Source organism: Schistocerca piceifrons, chromosome 3 (assembly GCF_021461385.2).
Source record: "Schistocerca piceifrons isolate TAMUIC-IGC-003096 chromosome 3, iqSchPice1.1, whole genome shotgun sequence".
NCBI classification, from domain to species: domain Eukaryota; kingdom Metazoa; phylum Arthropoda; class Insecta; order Orthoptera; family Acrididae; genus Schistocerca; species Schistocerca piceifrons.
In genome coordinates, this window is record NC_060140.1 from 262,886,340 (window position 1) to 262,893,292 (window position 6,953).

Consider the following 6,953-nt stretch of genomic DNA (forward strand, 5'->3'; position numbering starts at 1 on the left):
ACATGGTTCTCAACAAGGCGTGTCATCATCACATATGGCAATGGTCTGTTATGCGTCACGACAGTAAGGCGACAGGAAAGAGAAAATTTTTGTAGACCGCTACAGCCCAGAACTGCTCAGGCACATGGAAGTATCAACATGAGAAAGCCACTAGGCATAAACATCGCTACAGGTAGTTGGTCACCAAGAGTGCAACATCAACACTTCTATGTGTGAGCGTGGGTAAGCTTATTTTCGTGAAGCACTAGACAGGACGCAACAGCACTTACAGGGGTTTGACGAAGAACTTATGATACTGAAACAAACTGACTAAGCCAATACAGCGAAACTGAAGACTGCTGACAACTCTTAATGAGTGAAACCGATTCTGTCATTATAAATGACGTTGTACAGCAGAGCCACCCCTCGACACCATAAATACTCCACCCAGCTAGCCTAGCGTCAGTCGATCAGTAGAATTGATGGTGCTCGTGTTGTTTGCAGTTGATTCTCTGATTATTATACTGTAGCATCTTGTGTGATATTGTTCCAGTACTGGTCATGGTCTTGCCGCCTGATGTGATGACCACCGATCCATAACCACGGATGACTACGAATCAGCACCCAGTACTGAAGCCGCCACTGATGGATAGTCCACGGGTCTACCAACACTATTCTAGTTCAGGGCACCAGCTGCTCTAAAACTTCACCTCCGTTGAGGTCAGAGAGACTGCCAAACCAGCGGGACAGGACCAGAATTCCAACACGACTCCACGGGATCCGACATCGCAGTCCATCTGATGGGACAACATGGGCAGTGACCTGAGATGGACAAAGCAGTCCCAGGACAGTGTGTGATCCAAACACTGATGCGCCACAGTCACGGCCTACATCCATAGCAGGCCAACTGATGGAAAACACCTTCTGAACAACTGTGCGGACAACCCGCCACACTCCGAGTACCTAGCCTGCGCTCAGGGTTGATGCAGTGATCTTCGCCAGCCCTGAGTCTGCCTCTGGATTCAGCAGATTCCATTTCGACTTACAATGGCACCAGCTGCTGCAAAAGACATGGCCACAAGGTGTATTCTGAGGAATAAAAGAAGTAATATTTAATCTTCTTTTATTGCCTCTGACAATGCCACACAGGTTCCTCTGCTCTGCAGACACAGGTTGGTAAGGAGTTTTTGTGATAGAGCATCCCACTCCTCCACTAATGCGACTGACAACTGCTGGATGGACATGCTGCAGTACGTTTCCCAAACGCATCCCATGTGTGCTCGATGGAATTTGAGTAGGGGCATGGGTGGGCGGGCCAGTCCATCCGCCGAATATCATCTCGTTCCAATAGCTCCTCCAACTGCACTGTTCAATGCGGCTGCGCATTGTCATCCATAAAAATTAAATCACTTCGAAAGCGCCCCTGAAAATACACATATATCATTAATCTGTGAGTGTACTGTGTTCGAAGATCAGGAGCTCCTTCCGCCCGTGTAACACCACGACTCCCCACGCCATAACAACTGGACCACCAAAAAGATCACCTCCAAATTTTTGAACACGGTACTCTCACTGGCCAACGTCATTGTGACACTGTACTCCTTCCACAAGTGCGTAATTGCAGGTGTGGATTCGGCCCAGATTACATTTTCATAGTTGACAATGCACAATAGCATCGAACAACACAGGTGGAGGACCTATTGGAACGAGAGGATATTCGGCGAAGGGACTCGCCTGCCCGTTCCCCCCAACTTAAATCCGCCGAACACATGTGGGATGCGTTGGGGGGACGTATTACAGTACGTCCACATGCACCGATGACTATGCAACAGTTGTCAGTCGCATTGGTGGAGGAATGGAGCGCCCTACCACGAGAACTGTTTAACAATCCAATGGCGAGCGCAGGAGCACATTGCGGAGCATGCACTGACGTCCGTGGTGATCACATACCCTACGGAGAACCACGTCTCGCTGTTTGTAATCAGAAATCGCAGTGACTTCAGTGTAACTATTGTGTTTGAAAAAGAGTTTCATTTCCGTTCGTCTCATTGCGTATTTAGTTCAGTCACCTTCTGTGTTATAATGTAGCAGTCCTTTCTATGGATGTAGGAAGTTTCTGTTCTTTCGGACATGTACGAAAGAACAGACACTACTTGTATAATTAAGGCGAGGACGACTAATGATCACGTAAGCGCGGATGCACACCACGATCGAACTTTCACGAGAATCGGCGAAATGCCGTGATAATGACGATAATGGGCAAGGGCGACTACGTCAGTAGTGTGTGGATAAGTTGAGATTTTGGGTCTGGCGGGAGGCGTGATAGGGTAGTTCGTGCAGTTGCAATGACCACTGTGTCCGGATGTCTCAATTGTCAGCGCATCTGCCTAGTAAGAAGGAGGCCCGTGTTCGAATCCCGAACCAGCACAAATTTTCAACTTTCCTCATGGATTTCAATCAATGCTACTGGCAGCTAATGTAATTAATTCATCTGCATCTTGTTTCTACGTATGGGCCAAGATTCATCAGCTGCATTATTTGGCAGTGGCATATCAGGAAAAAGTTACTTTCGTTCCTAAGTTTCGCACATCAGTGTATTTATCTTTTGGTTTCACAAATACTATGGCCACTGGTGAAGAATGTACACAGTATATAATTTGTTTCTGTATTTTGGCATAAGGAAGTATGAAGCACATTACAGTGGCATTGTGAAATACAATATCCCGAATTCAAAAATTAACAATAAGAAAATTTTGCTAGAGAATTTGTTAGTTTGAAGCCTACACAAAAATCACTAGAGCGGCAAGGATGCCACCAAAGATCCCGTCATGATTGAGTCATACTTGACGGAACGGCATGAAAGTTCAACACATTCCACAATACGTCTCAAATGGTGCCATTCACATGGGCCATCATCGGAATGGGACGTCAAAGTTCTGAAGTTGGCGTTGATGGAAGAGTCCGTGTAGTCATATGTTCACATCGGAAGTTAATCTATTGCCGCCGCACTCAGTGGTGGAATTAGTGCTTTTATGTCTCATTAGTCTTTACTTTATTGTTTGCATTGTTTTCGTGACACAATGCAAAGTCTCCACGAGGGCTTGGACACTATGAGTGTTCTGCGACAAAGGAAGCCAGATATCTAAAAGCGAAAAAGACTATGTCTTACACTACATGGAAAAGAAAAGTCCTACGCTGTACATAACTAAGAAAATAGATTGATGAAACAGTTTTCATGAAATAACATTTGTAGCAATGAAAATTTCACCTCTATTGAAGGAGAAAATTACAATTGTTTTAACTATTATTTGGTACTTAGAAAAAATCACAATGGTTAAAGTAGAAAGGGCTGAGTACTGCCTTTTAAGTAACGTCCGATGTGGTTCTTTTTTGTATGTATATATTTTTTTCTACTGAAATAAATGTCAATGTTTTCAAATGTTTCGCTGACCCTTTCCTGTTATTTCATTTCTCAGCTGTTTACCATGCGCAAGTTTGTCAAGTACGACTGTAACACATTTTTCCTTTGCCATTAATAAATTTTAACACTCTAGTTCGTCCCATATTGGGTTCTGTGGTTATTTCAAGCAGTGTTGTTTGTCTGTTACCACTGACTACTCTACACAAGCGCCGCTGCTCTCCGTCGTTGAGTGAAGGCCGACGGCTACTGCGTTGTCCGTGGGGAGAGATACTCCCTGAAATTTAGTATTCTCGGCACCTTCCTTGACACTGTGGATCTCGGAGTATTGAATTCCCTACCAGTTTCCGAAACGGAATGTCCCTTGCGTCTAGCTCCAACTACCTTCCCTCGTTCAATATCTGTTAATTCCCGTCATGTAGCCATAATCTTGTCGAACTGCTCTTCACATGAAATAACTAAGTACAAATCACAGCTCCGCCACTGCACTTTTCTTTTGTATCTTCTGTACACGATACTATCGGCATCTGTATGTGTTCATATGGCTACTCCTGACTTTTGTCACCTTACTGTATTACAGGCAGAGCTTCAAGGGCTTTAAATGTGTCGAAGTTTTAGAATGTCCAAATCTTTCTAAATCAATAAATCACTTATGTGTTGTTTCTAATCCTGATAATGTTTCTTATGTTTAACATTTCGTAAGCTTTAACTACCTTCCCAGTTACACTGGACACTTGTCTATTAAAATGATTTTACTGAAACTTTCTGATTATAAAATCACATAGTTACTATTCATCCTGGACATAACAGTGTCCGCACCATTACTCTACCGAATACTTTTGATAAGAGTTTTAATGGTAACGAACACAAGTTCTGCTCAGTGTGACCCTTCCTACAAAGCTGCACAGCAAAGCTAAAGTCCTCTGAATCGAAACCGCGCAGTACATTTTATCAGCAGCTGAATGCTTCCATCAGCCACTCGGCACGCCGTACATGGAGCCGCGCTGCAGTTGGCTGGTGACGATAGTACGACACTGCTGTCCCCGTACGAGGAGCGGACTAACTGAAACCGCATGCCTTTTGCTGCTGTAAAGACCCATTATGCTCCGCGGCGCAGAAAAGAGCTCTGATGTAGTGCGACAACTTGTTGATGTAAGCGGTCGATTTAAACGCTACGTGAAACCACCCTTTGAGAGAACCTCTTTGCGCTACTTGGGTTTCTGAGAACAGCCTTTAAAACTTCACACAACACGCACGCACACACAGACACAGACACAGACACACACACACACACACACACACACACACACACACACACATACAACGAAAGAAAGAAGAGTTCGTGTTACGGCTACGCGAAGAGAAATGGAGGTAGCTGTATTTTCGTACTAATCGTATTCACGCTATAAACAAAGAACGACAAGCGCCCGAAACTGTTATTAAGACAATACGCAGCAGTGCTAGATCTGCATGTAGCTAATGTACTTGACTAAACTCCATTTCAGACTATATCTTCATTCACTCTCACAGCTGCCTCTGTGGTACCTGCCGTGTTCTGCACTACCGGCGAGTGGTTATTAAGCTGACTCCAATTTTTCAGCTTTCTTGTAGTTCAGCTCCTACATAGCTCACTTGTTTCACTCGAGACGAAATCGATCTACACAAAATTTTTGGTCACTCAAACAACTACAAAGCGACCCCAAAAGCAATAAAGTTTTCAAATTTTAGTCCAGAAGGTAATTTTTTCAGATAAATTTTGTAATTTTTTTCTTTTTTTTGATTCATCAGTCTTCTGACTGGTTTGAGGAGGCCCACCTCGAGTTCCTTTCCCGGGCTAAGCTCTTTCTCTCAGAGTAGCTCTTGCACCTTACGTCCTAAATTATATGCTGGATGTATTCTAATCTCTGTCTTCCCCTACAGTTTTTACCCTCTGCAGCTCCCTATAGTACCAGGAAGGTTATTCCCCGATGTCTTAACACATGTCCTATATTACTGTCCCATCTTCATGTCAGTGATTTTTTCATTCTTTATCTTATCAGGTCCACCAGATTTTCAACTTCTTCTGTAACAACACATCTTAAACGCTTCGATTCTCTTCTGTTTCGGTTTTCCCACTGTCTATGATTCACTACCATACAGTAATGTTCGCTTCATATGCTGTCACTTGTAGACACTAGTAACCAAAATTACTGAGACTTTTCACTGTTTTCGTTAACATGTAATTTTCATTCCCAGTAGCACTGACAAGATGATATGAGAAAAAAAGCATGAATTTTTTACGTGCGAAAAATGTGATTTTCTTAAATGCTATTAGACAAACTTACAATGTTATTATTTGATTTATGCTATTACTAGCTCACAAACCGAGCATTACCTGGGCATTCATTTTGCCAATATTCTATTCGAAACGAAACCTTATATGTACCCCTGCAGTAGACTCTGTGCGGGATGGTCCCTGACAGTTTCCGTACGCTGGGCGCAGCTGCTTCGAATGTTCAAAAATGTTCAGATGTGTGTGAAATCTTATGGGACAACTGCTAAGGTCATCAGTCCCTAAGCTTACGCGCTACTTAACCTAAATTATCCTAAGGACAAACACACACACACACCCATGCCCGAGGGAGGAATCGAACCTCCGCCGGGACCAGCCGCACAGTCCATGACTGCAGCGCCTAAGACCGCTCGGCTAATCCCGCGCGGCGCTTCGAGTGTCTACAACGCGATTGTGTAAACGTCTCTATGGCAACGCCTCTTCACATTGCTAAAGACGGCTATTATTTTCGCCTACAGCCGTCTGCGCTTCGCAGCTGAAAGTTATCAGAAGTGCTGCTGCGTGTCAGCGATTTCCTTAAGTCGACTCGACTGTAGGAATGTCTTAGTAGTAAAGTGTATTAAAGCTTCATACATGATGCGGCATTTCCTCACGCATCTCATTGTTTATGACGTCATATCTCTTGAACTGTGTGCCGTGCAATAATATATTTGTGTAGGTACATTCACCGGCGTATGTGCATACCGTCTGCTAAATATGTTGCGAACAGATTTAGTAGCAAAGAAGTAATAAATTTAAACGTCATGCGCGATGCAGTAGTTTTTCACGGATTTCAGTCTTTGCGACGTCGTATCTTCTGAACTATGTGTGGTGCCATGATATAATTGTATAGGTGAACTTAACGGCATATGAGAATACTGTCTGTGAAATTTATTTCGAGTAGAATTAGTAGCGCAGAAGTAATAAATTTAAACAACATGCGTGATACAGCAATTTTTTATCTGTCTCATTACTTATGACGTCATATCTCCTGAACTATGACAGCGATTGTCTTACTCCCACAGCGATTGTCGCCTGACAGCAAGGGATATATGTACCAAGTTTGGTTGACACCGTTCCAGTGGTTTAGGAGGAGATGTAGAACATACATACGCACATACGTACATCCATGTTTGTAATATATATGGATTACGATTCGATAAACTCAGTTTTTATTTATTTTGAGGCAAATATAAAGACTTTCACGCATGATTTTCCAATTACTCGTATTGTCTCTAACAATTT